We start from the raw sequence: 25,225 nt of genomic DNA, 5'->3' as shown, positions 1-25,225 counted from the left end.
TGGAGGAACATAATATTACTATGACCCCAATAACAGGAAATACAAACATAAACTCTAGCATTAGTACTTAATGACCACTAAATGGATAAATTCTAATATTGTAGATGTATTTTCATCACATTATATTATAGCAAAGTGGCTGATAGTGTAAAGGTGTGTAAGTTTAGTCCTTCCTTTCAGCAAAAACAACAACAACAATAACATAAGTTTTAACATAGGTTTTAAGTAAGGCAGATAACAAAGTTTTAAAGATTATCCTATCTCTTAAAGCTGTGATTTACTTTTGCCTTCATTTAAAAATCAAGAATTCTTGAAACTGAAAAATCTAACTGATTTGGCTGGTCAGTTCATGTCACACAGTTTGTGTTTTCAAACTTGAGCTTGGGGCGGTCATGGTGCAGCGGTAGGGCGGTCGACCCAAGATCGTAATATTGCAGGTTCAAGTCCCGCCTTGCATGCCCATGAGTCGATGCGTCCTTGGGAAAGAAACTGAACCCCACCTTGCCTCTGGCAGCGGAGCCGCCACCAGTGTGTGAATGTGTGTGTGACTGGGCAAATGGGTCTGTGACTGTAAAGTGCTTTGGCCCTTGTAGGTAGAAAAGCACTATAGAAGTATACGCCATTTACCATTTACGCCATTTATTCAACTCAACACTAGAGACCGCAGTGGAATTCCTTTGAAGGAGCTTACTTGACTTCTTCAATATCGCCACCCAGTGCAAGGAAAAAAAATAAACAAAATCATTTCCCCTGTGTTAGGCGTTCACTTGCTTAATAGATTCCTAAATAATCCCTGAAAAAACTGTAGCGTCTGCAAAATAAACACTTTCATGTCTTGAAGAACTAATGTAGACAAAACTGACTGAGTCTGCAGCATAAAAAACAGACCGTATGTGTGTATGTATTTTTTTATATATATATATATATATATATATATATATATATATATATATATATATATATATATATATATATATATATATATATATATATATATATATATATATATATATATATATATATAAGGGATCTGTTGTAGCCACTCCTACAGCTTGCGCATTACTGCTCAGAGTGCTCCAATTACCACAGGCACCACTGTCGCCTTCACTTTCCAGGCTTTCTCCAGTTCTTCTCTGAGTTCCTGGTATTTCTCCAGTTCCTCATGTTCCTTCTTCCTGATGTTCCCATCGCTTGGCACTGCCACATCCACCACAACGGCTTTCTTCTGTTCTTTAATGGACTATATAAATGGACTATATATTTATATGTATATCATTGTCTCAATTTGTAGTTCTTTGAAGGAGCGTCTTTTACTGAAGCCAAAGTTATTGGCTGTTCAAGCAATAACAAAACCAGGAAAGATCACTTGAATTTAGGTCCTGTAGTTGTCACACACACCCCTAGGGGAAGACAGTGAGCAGCTGCCACAGTCAGGCTCTGCAACATGTTTGTAGTTAAACCCCCAAACCAACCCATCATGTCAAACAGGGAGGCTTTAGGTCCAATTTGTCTTTGGAATGACCTAACCGTGGTTTCAATCTCACAATCTCCAAGTCTTAGGGCAGACACTCTGCCACTATACCATTGAGCTGTTCAAGGTGTCAAAGGTCATTTTAATTAAAGTTAGTAAGTTTAAGGATGTGTTATTGTTCACGGAGAAAGTTCATTCATTCAAATAATAAAAAAGCAGATATTTTAAAACCAGTATTTCACATAATTGACTTGATCTTCAGGGTTTATAAAATATATTTTTTTAGGTTTATATAATCTTTTAGGAACATTTTAAGTATTTATTTTACTTTACTTTTAGTTTTAATTGTGTGATGAGCATTGAACAACTGAATTTCTCCCAAGGCTGATGAAAAAAATATCCTCAAGTAGGCATGTATTTTTCGATATTGACCACTAGATGGCAATGTGGTAACACGAACCATGGCCTTCCCCGATGGCTTTCTCCTCATGGAACTGAAGGCACCCTTACAGTAAACCTGTGATCTATGGACAAATGGATGTAGATTGATATTATTACCTTCTTATTGCCCCTCATTCTAGCTCATCTCCCTTTGAAGATCAAAGTGTGTTCCGACACTGATAAACCTGAGTGAACTTCAATAAAACCAACTGCTCATTTTGCACGTTTTTTTAATTTTTTTATTAGACCTTTTTGATCAGTGTTTCTGGTAAAGTAGCAGAGCAAAGTTGTGACACATTTTTAGATTAAACTACAAAAATAAATTCATCTTTGGACAATGTTGTAGATGTAAATTCATGTTTAAAAGCAGAATCAACTCACGGCAGCAGTCAGACTGGTAGTTGTTTGGCTGATTCATGAAACAGATATGCAACTACCGAATGTTTTTTCTTTTTAATGGCTTTGAGACTTTGTTAGCTTTTTTCCATGTCTGTGCGTTCATTGAATGACAGAAACATAGATAAAGCTGGCTGGGCAAAGGCACGGGTGTGGCAGCAAATGATTGGATGACGGCAAAAGAACCAGCAGAATGCTCTTTAAACGTATAAATTCCCACAGGTGATCTTTTTAATTTTTATTCCAGAAATATTATTGACACTTTAGGGAAGAACTGAGGTCTAATCCTTTATTTCCTCAGGGATTGTACACACTCCACCTTTCAAAATAAATCTTTTTCCTTTCAGCAACTCTGTCAGGGTAGGATGCAGTTATTCAGGTTTCTGCCAGTTGAGATTAGAAAAGAAACGAACTTTGTGAAAAGACGTTTCATTTGAGTCAGTCTGTAACTTCTTGAAAACCCAATGTCAGTTCACACACATTTCTAAAATGCACGTACTGAGGCCTTCATTGTTCTAGTTGTGCTACATTCATGCACCACCGTGGGACACATTTTTTACTTTTGCAAATGTAGGTAATTTATTTCACTTTAGTGTATTGACAACTATGTTTAGCCAGTCACAGAGGTTTATTTTGTAAAAAAAAAAAAAAAAAAGGCATCTCTGACCTATTTTCTGTTTTTTACTGAATATTTTATGTAAGTCTATGATTGCCAAATGGCAGATTGTGCTCATCAGACTAACTCACTGCTCCAACTGCTTCTGGTCACTTCAAAACTACACATTGGATCAGTAAAACCCCTTTTAGTTTCCTTGAGAGGCTGCTGTCAGTTAACTGAGTTAAATCTGACCAGGCCTTTTCCTGGCAGCCAGGCTGGAACTGTAATGGCTCACACAATCCCTGTTTTTCCTCGGATTGTTTATTGCAGACATTTTTTTGGAGACAACCCTAGCTGCAGCTTTAGTGCAGATAGGCAGAAGAAAGTCTTTAGTTTTTTGAGTGCATACATGTCCCGTCAATGGCACAGGTAAGCCTCTGTCTACTACTCTAGTTAATCATTGATGCTGCTTGATTCTGTACTTTTAAGTTGAGCAAGATTTAAAGAAAAAAATGTGTTGATTAGTTATTATTTTTGCAGTGGTGGTCTGTACTTTAATAACCTCTTTGCAGGTGTGCACTTAATACAGCAAGTCTTTCTCTGAAACTATCCCTGCAGCTGAAATGAACAGGGTGCTGCTTTCAACAGCAATTCCTTTACAAGCCATTCTTACAGGACACTTTTTCATCTTTACAACAGGCCACCTTCACAGTAACCAGGTAGCTTAGGCAACAGTCCAATTGCAAAACAGTGAATACTCATCTACTCGCTGTTCATCTGCTGCTAGGAGCAGCTGCAGTTTAAAGATGCAAAGAGGTCATTTGCAGTGTGAAATGTAAGGTTTTTTTTAGGCATACATGTTCGTCCACAAACAGCTGGACGAGCTGTGTGTTTTTTTTCTTCATTTATCCCTACAGTAAATATGAACCTTTCTATTTACCTTATTACTTTTTTGGCTTCTTTCAACCAAATCCTTGCATCCATCGTAGGGTTGATGATGCATCTGTTCCACTCTGCATTTATGACTAATAAAGTCAAAGCCATGTTTTCTAATACCTTATGTCACTCTGATGCTGGAGAAAGCCATGTGCCCTCAGTGACAAGAAACACAGGTGAGACTAGGCCTTTCCAGCCCTCCCACATCTGTGGCGCCATGTAGCAGACCTACTGGCCTGAGCTCTGGTTTGGTCTGTGCGGAGAACAGATTGCAAAGCCATTTTGGAAAATGTGAGTGAGGTGGTCTGGGACCCTGGTGGCTACAGATGGCAAACTCTCCTCCAACTAGCTTATCGACTTTAATGACGTGAGAGCAATGGCTGGTGCCCGTGCCCCCTGGGTTTCTGCGTCCTTCATACCCCGCAAGGGTCGCAGGAACAACAGCAAACCAATAAAGTTCCACATGGCAGGGATGAATTGAACTCCCATTCTACCTACTCACTAACCTACAGGCGGATCAAAGCGAGCGCCTCTGCTTTATCAAAACATTATGCCTTAAAGCTGTTTGTGGTATTTAGGGACAGTTTTAAGAAGGCCGCGGGTTTCAAGCACTAAAGAGGAGACACTTGACAGGTACATTTAATGCATTCAATTCTAATTAAAAGTAAACTCCATGTTTGGAGGACACATTGGAATTATAGAAGCAGTCTTGTTCTGGTAAAAGAAGACAGATTTTGAGTGTAGTTGTGTAATATTTCTCTTCAGTGGAGTGACTGAAGGCTGTCAGGTCATCATGATAAACACCTAACCTTAGTTTTATTGCTCCCTGCAGTGTTGCAACGATGCTGGTTTCAGACAAACAGGGAGGATTTGCTGAGAGGTGAAAAAAAAGGCAGACGCCAGTCAGTGACATTAATGACTGCTATCAACGCGGCATTTATAAAGGAAGCTGCTTTAAATGATGCGCCAACATGCTGAAAAAACTTCCTTCGGCCTGGAGCAAAAGAGCAATTATGACAATTCTAGTTTAGCACTCTAAGGTAATTGTGAAACCAACCTATGTGTTTTGGTCTCCTAATTTATCCATAGTGTACCTGTTGCTCTACACTGAACCAATGACACTTGGCCAGGCCACAAAGGTTCCACAGAAGTCATAAAAAAACACCTTATGATGTCTAGGTTTCTGTAGTCAGGCTATTAAGTTGTAAAGCCCTCTCATAAAAATGGTGATCGGACCGATATGGTGGAGTACAGTGCAGCAAAGATGAAAAGGAAGTCGCTCTGCCATACTTTCATAATCCTATGGGCTTGGTTTATATCAGTAAGCACACAGGAAAATTCTTTGAATTCCCCGGCCTCACACCCTCATTCTACTTTTGCCGCCTGCCAGCCAGTACTCCTGGCTACGTGGGCCTGTTTGTGGCATGTTTGACGTCACCGGCAGTTCAATTAGCTTTTCAAATGAGAGAGCTGTTGCTTTTCCTAGTTTAGTTGAAAAACATATTTTGCTTTGTGGCTCGTAGATTGAACTGGACTTCCTGATAAGGAGGGATTCTTTGTGTAAATGCACACCTTTAACTGTCCGCGCGTAGACGAGTATTAACATGAGCTTCTGTGTAGGCGGGCCAGATGAGGCTGTCTGACCACACTGGAAGCAATCCACAGGTTCCCTGTTTTTTTTCCTTTGTCCTTCATCTCCTCTATCTATCTTTTTATAATTGTGTTCCAGACCCAGACACGTCCATAAATAAACTGGGTCTCTCCATTCTCAACCAGGCCCAGGCCATGTTTATGTTCAGGCCTGGGTTAGGGGGAGGTAGGGCATCTGGACCACTGGGCTTACCTCGCCACCTCTTTCCACACTCAGGTGGAATCAAGATGTCCAACAAGCAGCTGCTTTAGTGGAGCTGTTTGACACACTGCAGTGTTTTGGAACAAAAAGAGAATGATCCAGATGCATTTAGGAGAGTCTGTATCACTCGTTAAATTAACTGATTTGATTGCTTTTTTTTAATAGGTTTTCCACCATCCTTTTAGTATGACCAAAGACCAACGCGTAATCATCTTCTTCAAGAAGGCGACAGAGATTTGTCAAGACAGACAGTGGAAGGGATTTTTGGTTTATTTACATTAGCTGGATGTGGTCTCTTGTCTTCATTTCATTTGGTCCAGGAGCCAGGCTATTAAAACTAATGAACACTTATTACCCTGAGTTGGATTCTGAGCTCTTTGCTAAACATCCCTTCTGTAGCTGTTTGTTTTACTTGTTCCTGATTATTCAAACTGAGCAGTAAAACATGTGGCTGAGCCCTTTGCCTCTGCTCTTTACAGGTAGTCCCATAAACAGTCGGATCTATGATATGTGATTGGACAGCCTGGGTTTTTATGTGTGCAGACACGGGTGGGCTTGAATTTTCTTCACTAATCATCTTGGACCAAACCCAGCAATTTTAATGCATGCACCACAAAGTCTGGTGTCCTGAGTGTTGAATTATGTAAGGAGCATGCAGGAGCCCACACACTGTCAAAACAGTTTCATTGCCAGCACAGTTTGTGTTACTGTAAACCATGTTGCTCAGATATGGTATAATCAATACTTCCTTAACATTTGGATGCATTGAGATGTTTAAGACTCCTGACAAGTGGGATATTTAACTGTAATTGCACTTTGAAAAGTATTGACTTCATCGACATAGCACAGACCCCCTTTTAACCATAAGATTGTTTATTTTACAAGTTTGTATTCTACTCTAACGGCTCTGCTTCATGTTTGGGCCAGATGTCCTGCCATGGCTCCTGCCTTATGACTCTTTTTGAAGGATTTAACACTCAGAATATTTGGCTACTCGATGATTTTATAATAGTTTGCTGATCACCAGGTGTCAAAAGCAGCGATAACTCACGAATTCAACGGAGTCGCCGCCCAAAACCATCCTGCGGGCTTCGTCCACATGACAAACAGAGTTGTGACACATCAAAGTGTGTATTTTTTGCCATCTCTGTGCGACTATAGTGCTGCATAAATCAGTCTGTGCAGCTTTGTTAATATGAAGGGAAGGAAGTAGCCTTCTCTCCAGACTCCCATCCCTCTACTTTGGCGTTTTAATACGATACGTGCATACAGACGGCACGGTCAAACAAACAAAGTTTAAAGTTTCATGTCTGTGCCAATCCACCAAAAAAAAAAAAAAAAAAAAAGGAACTCGATTTTCATAAACTCGTCTCTCTTTCCCCTTCTGTCTTCACACTGCTACCCCTCCCACTGCACTGCAGTCCCTGCCATCCCTAGCTGGAATTTTCCTAAAGTGAGAGTCAGCCATTTCTATTCGTTTAAACCCAATTAAATACTGTGAGAAGATTTGACATCAAAATGGCTCCTCTGTTTGTTAAGTGAGACTTTTAAAAAGTTTTTTTTATTTTATTTTTTTATTAAAGTATAAAAAAGAAAAAGTACAAGAAAGGACATAAATAGAGAGGAGCATGAAAACGAGAAGCAGATTGGGAGGAAAGAAAATCTCCGCTGTCTGCGTTTCTGTCAGGGACATTACCTGCGCACCCCTGAGCAGGAAGCGTATCAGCCTTCTCTGCTGAAACTTTATACAGTAAAAATTAAAAGGCTGAGCTGTGTTCTGCTGTGTTTGAGTCAGAAGCAAAAACAGTTCTAACACTCTTGTATTACATTTCACTTAACTCGCTATCTTTGTACAAATCTGTAATTAAATATAGAACTGCAGGCACCACACCTAAAAATCCAGCCTTATTATAAAGACCCATCTTGGCTTGGTATTTGGACTCCACCTACAAAAGTGGTGCAGCTGGCTTCATATCACTGAGGTTTTTTAAGGTCTGTAGACTTTGAACCTGTTTCATGGGAGGCAAAACTTAAAGTGGTAAATACGCCTAAGAATGTGGTAAATAATCACATAAACAAATAGGAATTAGGTGAATTGTGTGACAAAGAGACTGGGAACACAAGACATGCAAAGGTAATACTTTGGATGGATTTTAAGGAGGCACTCGTATACAAAATGTGTTTTTAGTTTTTCTCGTAGTATTTATCTCATGACGGAGGACATATACAAAGAAAAATAATTTTTAAGATTGTGTTTTTGAGTATTTCTTTATTCAAATTGGTGTGAATCAGGATCAGACAAAAAAAAAACTGTTGGAAAAAGCCTGTAGCTCCAAGCTCCCTGCTCCGCTCCATTCTGATCCATCCACTTGTTGATGACCAGTTCCACATATGTCTTCGTTTTCCTCATCCAAGCTGGCATCTTGCTCAAAACTGTACGGCTAGAAAGCTTTAATACTGCTCACCATTTTCTTTTTTGCACTGGTAATGTTAGTTTAGGGTTTTAGCTTTAAGCTGGAAAGAGCCTGTGTAAACAAATTGATGATGGGAAATATAGATGGACTTATTACCCCATAAGTCCCACCCACAACACAGAGGTGAATTTCTAATGAACTCCAGTCCCTCTTAACAAACCATGTCCTAAAAAATGACACAGTTTTTTTTGATTTTGGCTAAAAATAGCAAAATTAGAATAAAAAGACCACTGGGGACGCTTTAACAATAGATCAAAAGATCAGCGGAGCGGGACTCTCAGGTGTTCAGACAGCGCTCACTGTACTTGTGCAAATCCTGAATCTTCACCACAGGTATCTTCCTATGTCCTCGCTCAGAAAGAGGTTACCTCCCAACTTCCTGATAGTGAACGTTTGTCTTGGACGTCCAACAAAGTGCCCCCATTCTCCCCGCACATCTGAAGATGTATTTTTATCCCTGGACAGATGACAGGGGTAATCCGGTGGTGTCCTGCTACCCTCAAATGACCGTTTACTTCCTCTTTGTGTTTTGCTTTCCCTTACTCCCTTTTCCCCCCTTCTTATCAGCTAATCCCTCACTGCATAGAGCAGTCAATTAAGAGGCTTAGCTGATAGAAAACGAGACCATTTTAGATGCATGGAATGTGTGAAAATGTAGTGAAAAGGGGGCTGTGACTGGCCCTCCAAGTAAGAGAAAAGAGGGAAATTGAGCTTTTTTGATGGGAATGGTTTCCTCAAGGACGGTCTTTGTCGCAGCTGAGGGGTTGGACACAACTCCTTGAATAGTAGGGAGAAAACTGAGTCAAGAAATCCCACACCCTCGGCTTGTTTTGTTACACAAGTGGTTTAGATCGGCCGTCTTAGACGTCACAATCGGAGACTTTTGTAAGTGTAACATTTCGTGTGTTGACCTTAACATTCCTGGGCAAATAACGTGGCAGTGTCCCGCGCAGAAAACGCTCAAGTACACAGACAGTTTCTGATCTGCTTAGTAAGATTGCACTCAAATGGCCTGGATTGTGACTTTGCAAAAATGTTAATAATCCTCAGACCTGTGGTTTAACAGCTTAGGACATTTACTTTTGTGTAATTCCGGAAACATGTTTCCCAACTTTGAGTAGAGGCCTCATATAATTAAACTACTGCAGCAAAGTTCAAGGCACATGTATGCACAGGTTAGCCGGGATCCAAAGTAAGTCATGAATGTCCTGGCTTCACTATCAGGCAAGCAAACATTCAGAGAAAGAAATGACAGATTGACTATCCCGGATATTTTTCTTATCCCTTTTAAAACCAAGGAATTCATACTTTTTTTTCGCACAAGCTTTAGCTGTATATCTAATCCTCTCAGAGTCGAAAGTGCGCAGAACTTTTATGCTGTGAAGTTTGAGATTCAGCTGGGGGTGAAAGAAATGCATTCTGTGTACAAAACATAAACCAATGAGATGTGCTTTGGAACAGACTCCACGCTGTGCTGCTTGGGGAGACGAGCCAAAGCGACGAGGAGGGAAGGGTGGGGGTAATTGCCACATTAAGGGAAAGGAATTCAAAATAAATTTAATCTCCCAATCCCTTTTGCACCCCCCCCCCCCCCCCTCCAAGAGGTTTACCGTGAGCATGCTCTATCTTGTTATAAAACAAGGAACGCACACAGTCAGGGAGAGAAAAAGTGCAAGAAAAGGCAAAAAAGTCTTCAAGATGTGGGCCAAAAATTAAAGTTAGCTGCAAATGTTCTTGGTTAGACTGGAAAACTTGGATATTCTGAGATCAGACAAGATGACGGTGCAGAAATTCTCCCTTGTGACAACCCTTTTTTATGCCAGCCTGGGGAAAATTGGTGCAGGTGAGCCGCAGTGAGGCTGTGTCAGCTCTCGAGGAGCACATTTGAAGGCCTGCTGGACTTGACTTGGTGTCATTGTGTGGTTCAGGCTCTCTGTAGGACATATGGTGCGCTGTACTTTTTTTTTTTTTATAATGTAATCATTCTTCCTCCTGCAACAACATTGTTAAAACTTTCTGCATGCTGAGGCAGGAATTCAGTCATGGGTTCTGCTGGCCCAGACACAGCAGAGTATAAACAGTTATGCCTTGGCAGCACCTGGCACACATGCAGCTACACAGATCTATTGTGAGAAAAATGACTTATTCCACACAAATTGTGCAGAATTTCACCGTAGAATTTCTTAGTTTGTCTTATTGTCTTTTCCCTGTAAGGGTTTAAATCCATTATGCAGTTACTGTTTCTTTACACCAATGATTAGTTTTGGTCCAATCGTTAGGCCAAAACAGCCTTAAACTGTGCTGCCCTTTTCCTGTGCTTTTTATACTTGTTTACTTGATCTAGTGTAACCTGTGGCTTTCAGAAATGATTCATCTCCCTCTGTAAAGGAGGGACCAAAAGGTCAACAAGAGTGTAACAATACAGGAAAGGTTGGAGCAACACAGATCTTGCTTTTAGATAGTTAAGGTAATTAAGAGAGTTGCACAAGCCTATAATTATGGCCCTTCTATGCATCACATATAGATCCTGTCTTTTCAAGAGAGAAACTGATGCACAAAATAGAGGAAGTCACTCTATTATTGCCTATTTAAGCCTGAGGTAATATAACTATCGTTCATTAAAAAAACAATTTTTAGAAATGAAGAATTTTCGCCTAACTAGAAGCTGTGACACACAAGGGCTTGACAGCATCTTTGCTGTGTCCCTACCATCTCATTAGGAAAACAGCGCCGTAGATTTCAGGGTGCTGACAGGCTGATTCTGTGTGATCTGTTGCCCTATGCGTTGACATTCCATCCCTTCGGCTGCTGGGTGAACACTGCGCTCTGTGTTGATGGGGATGGCAGGAAAACGGATCACCTTCCAGCAGAAGCAGGAAGTGAGAATTGGAGGGTTCCTGCTACTAGGCCCCTTCTTTCCTCCAAGTCGTACACGGAGCAAACTGAAACCATGTGTTCTCACCCTGCGGACCTCTGCACACAGCCCGACTGGCTGCTCTGCTGCCTGGTTGGCAAGTCATGTGGTCTTCTTAACAACATGTGATCCCAGAAAACACCCGGGCCCTCCCACTTACCAAGTATTATTTGAATCCCCCCTCTATGAAACTACGCTGAAGTCTCTTGGGGGAAGTGGGAAGTGATTCTGGTCTGTGTGCGGACCCTTGAGAGACGCCCTCCTCTCCCTTTTTTTGTAAAGCTTTCAGTCAAAGTTAAGCACACGATGGATGTGATTGGAGGAGTACAGTAGTCTGTCCCCAGGCCCACAGGTCATTTCCTGCTGCCACAGGTTAAGTAGGAGAAGATTAAGAAAAATGTCTTAAACTCACAGTGACAATAGTGGAATTAAGCCACTGTTAATTATGCAAAGTACTACAATGTGAGATCAACGGTGGGTTTTGTCACAGGTTCACAAAAAGGATAAACGTTGATATTTTAAATCTGTAACTTTGATGCTTCCCTGCAGTAAAGTTGCTTCTAAGCCTTGAACTAGAGTAGTGTGTCATCAATCACAATGCGTTCATTGTGACAAGAGCAGGCATGGGAATACCCCTGGATTCAGGTTTTTATGCTGATGGAAAATAATGCTGGATGAGGCTGATTAGGTAAATACCCGTCTCTTCTTTCAATCTTTTGAATTCAAAATGAGTGTTTACACAAAAACACGGCTGGAAGAAAACAAAATCTGTTAAAGAAAAAAAAAAGGTCATCTCGCTTTTACTCCTTTCTCATAATGTGTTTATTAAAGTTAAAGCTCATCAGACTCCTGTGAAATTGCATGACTAATAGAGCTTGGAAAGCAAAATAAGTTGGAGGGATACACTTCTCAGGTCTCATGTGAAAGTCAGCTCCATCTCACCTCACCTCTTTTTTTCCCCCCTCCCATTGAGGCATGCATTGTGGGGACACCTGTGGGCCGCCATTTCTATGGAAGGGTGGGAGTTGAGGGATGGGGGCGTGGCAGCGCTGTGAGCTTTTAATCGAGACGCGTTGACTAATCGCCCAAGGATTAGCCTCTTAGACAAGGCCTCTTTCATTCTGATACTCCAGAAAGTGAATCGCCGCCATGGAGAGGCGGGAGGGAATCTGGATTTTTTTTAGGGTGAAGGGGAGGGGTGGGGGGTACAGATGGCATACTGTACCTGGGTGTGCTTTGTTTGATCATGTCTGAGCCTTATGTGTTTACACACAACAAATGCACACATACACACACATTGTTGCACTGCATATCCTTAGGCTGGATCTTTTCCTAGTTTCCTAACTGGAGACAGCTCTGCATACTTCTCAGAGAAGTCATTAATGTGTCTGTACCATCTGCAAAGTATAACATTTGAATAGGTTAAAAATAAAAATAGATCTTACAACTATTAGTGAGGTAAAAGTTTTCTTAATTGGAGAAATGGCATTCAGTACTTGTATTTAAGGGAAGACGCATATTGCCTTTCCAATTTTATTCCTGCATGACTAATCCAACTGTTGCAGTAATTATAGTTTGTGTTTTATTTTATTGGCTCTTTTTAAATTCAGCTCCAGTAGAAACGTTTTTCATTTGCATTTGGGAAGCAAATACCGACACAATAAAAAAAAAAAAAAAACCCTGTCAGTCTTTAGACTTGTTGCTAACTTTGGTTTGGGGATGTTGAGCGATGTGAGAAGAAGTTATACTTTAAAGTCAAAGAGTTGAGCTGCTCCTCATTCTTCAGCCTACGCACTGGGACCCAGCGTGTACTGAGTCCGAACAATACAGACATCCACAGATGGGATTTTTGGGATTTGCTGATTGCTCATCATCATTGAACTAAGTAGAGATGATCTTCACGATGATATTCATGAGAGTCAGGTCTTCAACGACACAATGATCAGTCATATTTTTAAAAGCAAATAAAACAAATATTTAAAGTCCCACTCTTTTGATCAATCTTAAAAGTGTTCCCAGTGGTCTTTTAATTAGGAGTATGCCATTTTTGGGCAAAATTTTAAAAACTGTGTTGTTTTCAAGGACATAGTGTCTTGGATGAGGAAAACAAAGAACTACATGGATCTAGTCGTCCACAAGTGGATGCATCGAAGTGGAGTGCAGCTTGTTACACCTACGGCACTGCTTCTGGCTTTTTTCAAGAGCATCTTTCCGTCTGCTTGTGATTCATAATGATTTAAATAAAGGAATACTCAGAAATGCAATTTTAAGCTTAATCTTCTTTATATATGTCCTCCATCATCAGAAAATTACTGCAAAAACATGTTAAAAACACTAAAAACACTATTTTCATTGGAGTGGGTCTTTAACTCTTTTATCCAAGGGGGGGTCATTTGACCTCCAGGGTTTAAGTGCAAATATTTAAGGTGACTAAAACACAAGCTGAACCTAAACTGTATGTCCTGAAAATCTTCAGAATTTCCCAAATGGCTGCTTGCATTCTTACACCATTCATTTATAAATATCATGGCAACTCTAAAAATGGCATATAAAAAAGACTGTAAAAATAATAAAGAGGGAGAAAACATTTATGTTTAAAAGGTTTTGGGTTGCGTCGTTGCACTCTGCTCCTAAAAGGAACATGCTTCTTGTACTATCAGGTTATGTTTTTATGATATTTTTCATGAAAAAATTACCTAAAAATAGAATGACAATGTTTCTCCTAGAGGAAAAATCAACTTGTTGGACCAGAACTTGCACTCTGCTTATATCCTAACCCTAGCACTCTTTGACGAGGATGAAGTTTAGCGTGCAGTGAATTGTTTAAGTCTTTTTAAGAGTGGCCTGTGGACTTGTATATTATTGTATGTAAATGAATGATGGGGGCACCGCTGAAGCTAAATTTATAACTGATGCTACCCAGACCCTTCTGTGGTGGATGTAAGGCTTTGATGAGATCACTTCTAACAGATATCACCTGCATGCACATGTGCAGCACACAAGTAAGGGGTTGCAGACAAAATGAAAATGCTACAGAGAGCAGTTTTGGCTGCATGATCTGCATCACCCATCAAAGAAAAAAGCGTCAAAGGTAACGCATTTTGTGTCATTGATAATTTTTCATTTGCTGAGTTTGCAGAGCAGCTTGCTGTACACTAAGCCATCTCTTTTTAGAACATATCCAGAACAAGCAAAGTCCCAAAACGACTCTTATAATGTAACACAGGACAAATGAGGGCAAACATTGCAATGATTCATGCCTTTTTTAAAGGCTTCTGTTGGGGTAGCACCTTCCTGAAGTCTTCTTTTGTTCCTTTGATTGAGTCTGACTGAAGGCTGTGTTTGCACTGAGCCCCCTCCAACTAGAAGCCTGTCAAATGTTTTCCTTGTCGGATTTTTCATTGTGACACTTTTGTGAAAGTATCAGGTGAGTGGGGTAAGGTGTGCAATGTCTGCTGTGTTTATTTAGTGGTTTTAATTGAGCACCCTCTCAAGTCTCTGAAGTTCAAGCAAACATGGTCAAAGAGGTGTGGAGGAGGAAGAAATCATCCATAATTTACCACATCTTAGAATAGAAAGTGGATTAGAGAGCTCTGCTGCTTTGCAGAGGTGCTTCAATTTGCTTATCAGATGCTGTGCTGTGTTTGAATGCACACAGTGGCCTGCTGTTTGTCTTGCAGCGAGAGCTGCCAGGAAGTGTCAGTTATGCACAATTTTGCCCAGCAAAGTTGGAAACGATGACAAAGAAGAGGTAAATTAAACAACAATAAATATTTGCGGTCTGTGAGATGGAAAGGTGAGATGTACTTTACAGAGACATGGCTTTGCAAGGTAGAAGCTTACGCTGCAGGATATGAATAGGTGTGTGTGTCTGTTTATATACATGTGTGTCTGTTAACAGGTTGTGTTTATGAAGCGCAGCGCTGGGAACTAAGTGTTTGGCCCTCCAGGTGTGTGTGCTGGTGGTTGTCGAGGCTTGCGAGGCCTGCTGCGGTGGCGGCTACGTGACAGCGGTAATGATAGGTTGTGGCGGGTGAAGACATGAGTGTGTGTTGCTGAAGGCAAGTGTTAGCTTGGTTCCTGATGACACACACACAATTTTCTGCATACAGTCAACAATGTACCTTGTATTAAACATTGCATCCCACACAGTGCAAGCAATTAGACGCCTGACATTGGGGCGTGTGCGCACTTGCCAAGTGAGGAGGGCGAAATCCTACAAGTAGGGGTCAGAAAATCCTCAACTAACCAGTTCTGGGGAAAAACTAGGTTCTCCAGTGGGGTGACAGAGGGGTCAAGTGCAGTCTGAGCTGTAATTTGGCAGAGAGTGAAGTACCTCCTGTCTGTCTTTGTCCTGTTCACTTACCTAGGTAATCAACGTTTTTAGCCAGTCAGGGCACACTTGTCCCATGGGGAAAATTTAAATCCATCCTGAATATTTATTATTATTCCAATTCACAAAGACAGACAAGGGTACTCGATGTGCCTCTAAGTTTGAACTTTTAGTCTTGACTACACAAACTGATGAATAATTCTGTTTGCTATCTTCAGTAAGAAGATAGCAAACCGAAATATTAAATTCTTAAAATTCAGAATTATTAAATTATTAAATCTCAAAGATTTTTTTTTGTGCCAGAAAAATAGCTTTTTGTCACCATTATTTAAGGGGAATTTAATTCAGTTTAATGCTGTCTGCTTTTTAGAATTGCTGATTTGACTTTCAAAATGTAATTAGGCCTAAATGGTTTGTTTAGTAAAAAAATGCAAATGGCATACAAGACAAAAACAAATGTATAACCCTATATATTAGGAGAATTTGATTCTGGCAGGGAGAGAAATGATAACTGTAAAGATGTGTGTTGGTATGCTAAGTCCAATGTATCAAAAATGACGCATTTTTGTTGTGGAAGTAGCTTTTTGAATGTAAATTTGCATTTGCTGGACTTTGTTTTCCCTTTAAAATTCATGGTTGTCTTTTTTTAAAAGATATTATAGATATTATGTTACAAAAAAAACATTACTTTTGTTAGTTGAAGATCCACTCCGATGAAAATCGGGTTTTTGGTGTTTTTAAATATATTGTAGCGACTAACGTTGTTGGGGCTCTGTTATATGTGTTAATGTGTTCTGTGTTACATTGTTGCTCCAGTGTGATTGGATGAGTGTTAGAGTGGGCGGAGGAGCAGACAATAAAAGGGGGGTCGTTGGTGCATGAGGGGTGTTCGGAGGATGGACGAGGAATGGAGAGTTTGCATTATCGTTGGTGCTGTATTTGGCGTGGTTACGGCCGACAGTAACTGTTCCTAAGTCATTAAAAGCTTCACGGTTGGAAACGGTCGCCTCCGCTTCCTTATTGCGTTCAGCAGGACGCTACAATATCCTTGTGATAGTTTTTCTGATGATGGAAGACATGTTAATGAAATTAAGCTCATATTTGCATTTCTTAGTTTTTCTTTATTCAAATTGTTGTGAATCAGGAGCAGACGAAATCATGCCACGTGAAAAAGAGCTTATTTGTGACATGGAAAATACGATGGGTGGCTACAGCTCCACTCTATTCTGATGCATCGACTCGATCCATAATCATCTTTTACTTCATTACTTCATTTACTTCATCTTATTTTAGGATTAGTGGTAGGTATGATTGGCAAGTCTAAGCTGTAGCCTATTCCTTTTCATAGTCAATGTGGATTGTTGTATTTAAGTTTTTTTGTGTTGGTTCGATGACTGAAGAAAAACCACTGCTAATCCTTTTTACTGATAATCTTTAGTTGCAACACCAAAACAATCTCCATCAAATTGTAGAAAAACACCCAAGTTCAGACTCCTTGACCGGTGACTCATCTTATTGTGTTCTGACAGCTGCATACCTGGAGCTCATTAAAGAAGACATTAACATCAAACTTTTCCGTCATTTACAGTAATGGGTGGTGGTAGTATTGCAGTTGAACAAAGATGCTCTTTGTTGTATTTTGCAGTATGGTCCTTTATCTCTGGGAAGTGGATCTGGCTGCGGCTTGTCACCCCAGACAATAAAGCTTCAAGAAGAAGTTTTTCTGTACCGCTGAACTCCGTCGTGGTCTTACCAGTCTTGCCGCATCCTTTCGGCACTATCTGTGTTTGTTTGTTGTTCAGTACCACAATGGGTTTGTTAAAAGACACAGACTAAAAGCTATTGTCTGGCCTCACAAGCTATGGAAACCAAAAACTACTCCTGTCTACTAGTCTGATTCTAATCTTTGATTTGTGGTTTTGGACTTTTCAGCTGCAGGTATCTGAAGGCAAATATTTAAACATAACAAAAAAATCCTTGAAAACATAAACATATTTCTAGGAAACTGTTTGAATATTTGATGTTTTAATGAAAGTACATATCCCTCTTATGGTTTTAAACCTTTATTTTGACATGTAATTGTTGTATTACCTTTAATTTAACAAAATGCACCCATTTATTCATATTCAACTGCCGTGAATTGAACGTTCTCAAACTCTTTTCTCAAAATTGGGTTTTCTTCTTTCCATCAAGACATATTCAAGCTCATTGGATCTCTGGTTTGGGGTATTAGCCAATGAGCATTGCTTTTTTTTTATAATTTGAGGATTTACTAGTTTGTTGTTTGGATTATTTAATGTCAAGAAGGGGAGTTAAAACCTGCACATTTGTTTGGTTGAGGTAAGAAAACAAAAGCCGGGTGAGATTTTAGCATTGCACATTTGGTCAGGAAGGATTTCAAGGAGAATAGTACAATAGTATAATAGTGAAATATCCTTTTCTTTTACATACAAAATATGTTCTTTATTAAATATAGTCGTACACTTTGGACAATCCCTCCCTCATCCTAAAGATGGTAACTTGCTGTGCTCAATGATAGAGGAACAGTTGGAAACCAATGGTTTGGTTAGAGACATTTTTATCCACACAGATCATATATATATATTTTTTTTTCAGATCCATGCAAGATTATTTTTCTAATAAATTTTGTACTTTGAATAAGTCTGTAATGGACAGAGATCAAAGATGTCAAGAGGATATTTCCCGCTGTCTTAGAGCTTAGTTCTATTTCAAAGAAATCCTACTGTTGACAGCAGCTGGGCTTCTCAGGAGCTCTGACTTTGTCTTACAGAAGCTGCAGCTTTTGTCAATCCCCAACCGTACATCATTATACCCCCACCTTTGTAGACTGCATTAAGCCCTCTGGATAGATATCAAGGCATATTCTGTCCATTCTTGACTTTCGATGCTGCATGTGAGACTTTTTTTGTATTTTTTTTGCCCATCCCGGATGCGACAAAGCAACAAAATATGTGGGTATTTCTGACTTTGATGCATATATTTATTTTGGCTGAGGAACAATGCTTCAGTTTAGGCATTCCTGATTACTGACACAGTGTGGTATGGAGAAGGATTAGCAGAGGCCTTGGTCTTCTGATTCTTTAGCCTTGGCTTGTGAGCAACACCTGGGTGTATCCATAGCAACTGCCATCACAATGAACAATGATTTCACCACCAACCGGTTCAACAGAGAGTCTCTGGGAGCACTGGTCGAAGGAGGATTTCACATGACGAGAAAGGGAAAAGTTTGTTTGACAGCATCAGACTTGGATTCTATTTAAAGCCTTTCTAAGCTGTTTCTGCCTGACCTTCCAGCAGAACTAGTTATATAAGGTGGTGGTTTAATGGTCTTACCTGTGTGAGTCAATTAAATGTGGTCTGCTCTGTGGTGACTAAGATTTAAGGATAAATCCTGGTTGGATCAGTAAAATCAATCCAAGCTTATCAATCTAGAAAAAAATTCAACTTTTATGACGGATTTAGGGATCATTTTAAATTAATCGAATTCATTGCTCTTTTGTGTTGTTTTCAATCAGTGACCTTAAACACTGACATACCTTGTCGATGATGAAAATAAGCATTTTATAGACAAGTGTCTGCAGCTCATCTCATTTTGTTTGGCACTTACAGATTATTTTGCTTGGCAGGCCAGACAGACAAATATTCCCAGTGTGGGGAAGCCCAGCAGTTTAGAGCCCATCTGAGTCACTGAATGTTCCCGGCCGATTCACTATTAGCTCACCTGGTGTTTATCAAAAAGCAATGCAAAGTGTGCACAGCTGGCACAACCTCTAATAATTTCACGAGTGATCGCATTCCCTTACATTTTCCCCCCCAATAATTTTATTGTCTTGACAAAATAAAAGCGGGAATAATGTGGTAAAAATTCCATTTTAAGCCTTTTACAAATAAATTCTAAATACATTAGCACTGTGGCCTCAATTTTTAGCCAACATTAGTCAGCAAACACCAATTATTGATGAGTTCTCTTTTAAAATCAACTTAAACTGAGTAACGAGTCCCTGGGAAAGTACAAAACCAGTGCTCATACTAAAAAAAAAAAAAAAAAATCACTGCTTTGACTGCTTTGTTATTACTTTTAAGCAGGTAATCAATGCTTCTCTAAGGATAAGCATGAAAATAGATTTAAAAAAACAACAAATCCAGATCAGACTGAAGGTAGTGCCAGTGATTTGAAAGTGCTCTACATTTCAACAGCTTGATGTATGCAAAGAATTTCAACTGCAGAGGCGGTTATGGGACAGTAGCACGTACCACACAAAAAAGAAAAACAAACGTGGCTTCCTGGCTGATGAGAAGCCAGATAGAAATTACTTGAGTGAAAATGACAGCTGAGTGGAATTTTGTGGAACAGAGTCTGATCAGAAACCAGTCTGATCAGCTGGTTTTGCTTGACTCCCTTTATTAAAGTTTTATCATTTTTCATGACAAAATGACCTCAAAAGGCCTGAGCAGCATTGATTTTCAATCAATATATGTGTTAATTTTCTTTTTTTGGAATGTTAATTGATAAAGTAGGAAATATTTGTGTAAATGATTAAATGCTCAAACGTTGATCTGGAATTGATTTTTTGTTGTCTTTCTTTCATTTTCTGTTTCAATTATTAAGAAGCTGACAGTATCACGAGGAAGCTCTTTTTAGCTTAGTATGCAGGCTTCCATGTAAGCTTTTTTTGGAATTAAAATTCCCTCTTCTGCGTTACAAACTATGACCATAGTTGTATGCAGAATACTCTGCAGCGTGGGAATTTTTGTAAACATCCTGACCCCACGCACCTCTACAGCGCATTGTCCCTCATGACGAATTAAAAGGAATGTTCTCAATCTTTTGTTTTAGCACCAACGGCACTCATGGAGTTGAGAGCAATTTTGTATACTATAGAAAGATCAGTAGCTTGGCATCTTGCCTCTTCATTCTTCTCCTGTTATTCTCAGACAGGATTTGTGGACAGCTCTTTCCTGCATCTTTTAAATCACTTCAAGCACTACTGAACCCCCTTTTTTTTGTTTTTCAACAGAGCGGGCACCAATCTAATGGCATCATTTGGGCCTGCACACATCCCTGGAATCAAGCCCCTTTTTTTTTTTCATGTGCTTACGTTTTTGTGAACAGGGGCAAAACAAAAGGCCGGCCCAGTGAAGCGCATCTCAGCTAGCGAGCTGAATAGAAGGGCCCCTTTCATGGCAATTTATGAGCACGCCTCTTCAAAAACACACATACAAATCACATCCAGTTCTCCCAGTTGAACCTCTGATAAAAGGATGATGATCGGGATAAGAGATGGAACTTTTTTCACTGTGTTTTCTCTCTAAAAACAATCCATATTTCTACTTTTGCCAAATACCATATTGCTGATCAAACACAGTAATCCTTTATAACCTGTATAAGTGAGCAGCCAGAGATGCTGCATGGCTCTATCTTTATTTTGAAAACAAGAAGGATAGTTCTCACCTTTCAAAGACTGTAAAGTTCCTTTCATTTATAAAGAAATTTGAAAGATTATATTCTCCAGTCTCCACCTCATGAGCTATTTTTCCTCAATTTAGCTTAAATCAGGGCCCCAAAAACTATTTAAAATACTGAAACATAGGTAATTATGCACCTCTATAAGTATGACATTGTTTTGCTGAATCATAGGACAGTCCGACTAGCACATAAATCCAGTGAGACTAACAGATGCATGTCTGCTTCATTGTGTAACTGAAGGTTAAAGGGCTGACAGCCTCTTAACAAATTACAAGTCATTTTACCCCGAAAGTATCTCTTCTCGGAACCACCTTTTCCGTTCTGTGTCATACCTTGTTCAGCAGGTAGGGTTTGATGGACAGGAGGAATGCGAGCTGAGAGATTTGTTTTGTAATGGCAGTCCTTTCTTTGGGTGTTCTTAAGCAAACGGAGCGGTGCTATGTCCTGTTTTTACGGGTTTCTCACGTCACTGTTCAAACTCTCAAACAGGCTGGTCCCCAAGAGTACATGAAGGAGAGCAAACAGTGGTCTAATGCTTCACTACTCTGACCTTCTGCTAACTTGTTACGCACAAATAGAAAAACACACATGCACACACACAAATCCTTTGCTATGTCAGTACAAGCGGACGCGCAAAATGCTTGTTTTGTTCTGGAAATTAGATACAGCTAAACAAAATAGTGCAACATTGGCCTTGTATCCAGGAAATTTTACTCTTTTATGGTAAATCATATAAGCTTAAGGTTAAATAATTGTGGAAAAAAGATCTTAACACATTTTTTTTCCTGCTTTTTATGAATAACATTGTTTTTTTAATGAAACAGAGCTCTTGTAAAGATTGGCTGTGGGTGCTAGATGCCATGTTTGACTAGCATACGAGTGCCCCATTTTGGCTCCATATGCGGGCCTAATTGAGTGCTACACTAATGCATATGGGACACATGTTTGGAAAATTGGTGGAAATACTGTGGGAACTTTTAAAAGTGCACAAAATGATGGATATCTAAGTGCTCCCTTAAATCCAACAAAACCTAATGAAACAGTACAATATGAATTTTTATTAATAGCATGGAAAATGATTGAGAAAGTGTGCAGTGCTCCTATGCACGCTGCTGTGCAGCTTTTATGTGAGAATTAGTAAGGGTGTATGTATCTGGATTTGCTTAAAGTTGGTCTTTATGATGCTCCCTGCCAAGTTTTCTTTAAACAATTTTAATAGAATGATACACATCAATCCCATCCACTCCTCTGCTTATCCCCCTGATAAATGAGGCATTCCTTTGCATTGTGTAACATTGGAGTGGGTGGGGGCTTTGCCTTGCAGATTGCTATGTCCCACATCACACTCAGATTTCTTGGCCTGCGTCTCAGGTGGTGGGCCTTTGGCTTATCATCAACCTCCTCAGTTCTTTCTGTCATGCGTGGCCTAGTTTAATCTCTCCTGTGTACTGTAAACTTCACCTAACAACCTGCATTAAAGCAAACCTCTTAATAGCAGGCAGCCTCATTATCGGCTCACATTGGGGGACATGAGTCCTGCAGCTTGAACTCTGCCTACCCCTTAGAGGTCAAAGAAAATAACAAATATCCTATTTTATAAAAATTAAAAAGGTAACATAATTGTTAGTGCAAATAAGTAAGTTGTGCAAATCTGAGTGGAGTGTGCTGCTCTAGAGGGTGCTGTTCACTGAGAAGATGTTCTCTCAACCCCCCTTTATGCTAAACACTGTTTTTTTAGTTTTAGGTACAAAATATGCTAAAAACTATTATTATATTATATTATTATTACTAAAATCTATTACCATAGCTATAATATTCAGCTGTGCATCTATTGTTGATGTCGTTTTTTTCACAATAGTCTGCAAGGAAAAGGCAGTCAGTTTAGATGAAAGTAAGATTACTGCAAAGAAGTTATTTTTTTATTTAAATTTGAGTAATTTGCAGTAAGACGTTTTTGACATCGCACTAGTTTTAAACTCACTATGTGTGTTTCACCCTCAGCTGCATAGAAACATACACACAAAAGCATACACATGTTTACACAGCTTTTACACAGCTGTCGAGAGCAGATGATGATCCGCCAGTCACAACTCAACTGTCAGAGGGAAGATGAAGAAGAATGTGTGTGAGGGATGGTTACACCTGCGCTGTCTGTGATTTCCTGCGGCGCTGCTGCAGTGTGTAATCCTTAACATCCCCTGTGTTTATGCTTGTGTTGTAGTTACAGACCTGTCTCCCGCATGTCTTTTTAGCTAAAACAGGACTTCAATTTGCCTTGCTCTTCATCTCGACCTGAGGGCATTCTCCCCAGCAAGCTTGACTACAGTCATTTCACCCTGTTACCTCATCCTTCTGTCCTGAATCCTCTTGCTGTTTACTTGTTTTTAATTTGAATATAAATGCTGTGATTTTCCATTTTTCCCCCTCTATACATGTATGTAAAATGTTATATTTAGAAAACTGAAAAGACTTTTCCGCCCCCTAGTCTTCGGTCATTAACAGGATACTTTCGGGAAATATCAATTTCCTTCTGCGTACTTGAGTAGGTCCTTTTTGTGTGTTATATGGTTTGTGTTTCGTCACGAGTGACGCCCGCTTCGCCGCTGAGGTTAGGAATTGGAAGGAGAAACCTTTAACGCCAGAAGCTGAGCTCATTTTTTTTCTCAACTGGCCTAAATTTAGAAATCGTCTGGAGCCAAAACTTTGTCCCAAACTCTCTGAATGACACACCTTTCGAGAAGTGACTCTCAACATCTGCTATATTTATCACAATCCTGTTATTTTTTTCCCTGTCTCACTTTTTTTAAAAATCTTTTTCTATATGCACTGCAAATGTTCTGTTTTGAATATATTTGATTTGAAGGGTGATTTTGAGAATTACTATTCCCTGGGTAAGGGCTGATGTTGTGTTTATTATAGCACTGCTCTGACGTGGGTAGAAGTGGAGAACCAGTAAGACGCCCTCTCTGCCTACACACCCTCTTCACAACTGGTCCAGTAACTGTGAAAACTCTGGCATTTCAGCCTCTCAAAACTCAGCTTTCTAGTTGTGCAATGGAACAGGGGTTGCCACATTTGTGAGCAAACCATACTGTGATCGTGCATAAATATATAAACTAGACCTAATGATTGAGACTTCACATAACTGGCAAAGAAATGATGAAGTAACTCTTCATATGCACGGTGCACTTTATCCATGATAGTCTGTTTTTACAGTTTTTCCTAAAACTGCTCTACAATGAAAGTGGTACCTCCTTACGTAACAGAGATCTGTGAGACACTCTGAACTGTATTTTGAACCCAAAGTAAAACTCAGAAAGCTGTGAAATGCCGCAGTGTGAAGTAACATGTGTCATCTGTTTCTTTTTTACAGTAGAAGAATCCAATTATGGATAAAGATATCAGCCTGTAATCATCTCCCTTGGACATTCTGGTAGGTTGATGTGTTTCTACTGTAAAGATGCTGCTGATCATCTCAGCATGCTGTTTCAGCTATAAAGCTGTCCCCGTAAACTTTCTCTGTGTGGAACATGTGCTAACCAGAGCATCTTTATGGGGCAGTCTTAGATGTAATGGGATGATGTTATGCCTTCTTACAGGTTTTTTTGTCTTCGGTGACTAGTGTTCTGCTCTGTAGCTTTTGTGGCTCACCCAGATGTATTAAATATCCTGTAACAAAGTGAGTATTTGCCTGAGACACATATTGTGTTACTATAGTTTGGGCTTATAAAGCTGACGCAACTTCTACTTTGCTGTTGGCACAAATGCAAGCCAGCTCTTGTTAACTATTTAACTCACAACTGGAAGAAAATTTACTGGAGATCTTTGCTGTGGTGAATTTAAGATAAATTTTGTCCTTAAGATAATAGCCTTGCACAAATCGTTCAAACACTCTGTTTTTCCATAGCGCAGCTGCAGTGGCTCTACTGTACAGTGCTGCATGATGGGTTATATTCCCACATTCCACTGGGTTCCGTCTTTTTTACATCCATGAACACATATCCTTTCTACCTCTACAAGCGTATGAGTGTCTGTCAGCGCATCACCCCAGAGTGAAGCCCTTCTCTCAACCCCTAAGGGGCCCTTTTATCTTTCCAATACTGCTTGTTTGCTCAGTCATTTGGGATTTGGATAAATTGTTACCTACAGCAGGTCAGCCACTGCCCCCTCCTCCTCCAGCCGTAGCTGCTTTCCCTGAGCCTGTGGTTGACTTATCCCCTATGGAAATTGATTTTTTTTCTCATGTAATCAGTGCCAACCAACTTCCCTGCCATCAACACTTCCTCTTCATGACCTATCAAAAGGCAGCCAACGGGAGCCTC

At 39.9% G+C, this 25,225-nt stretch overlaps 1 long non-coding RNA gene across 1 annotated transcript in view; it reads left to right on the top strand.

Annotated features, from left to right (window-relative positions):
• LOC105354559 overlaps positions 1-25,225 on the top strand; it is a 45,052-nt gene that overhangs the window by 5,455 nt on the left and 14,372 nt on the right. The window contains exon 2 of the long non-coding RNA XR_909154.3: positions 24,277-24,336. This is a non-coding gene — a long non-coding RNA (uncharacterized LOC105354559). The remainder of the gene's footprint in view (positions 1-24,276; positions 24,337-25,225) is intronic.

The sequence above is a fragment of the Oryzias latipes genome, chromosome 8, assembly GCF_002234675.1.
Source record: "Oryzias latipes chromosome 8, ASM223467v1".
Classification (NCBI taxonomy): domain Eukaryota; kingdom Metazoa; phylum Chordata; class Actinopteri; order Beloniformes; family Adrianichthyidae; genus Oryzias; species Oryzias latipes.
Note: the sequence above shows the minus strand (reverse complement) of the source record. Positions and strands in the feature narration are given on the sequence as shown.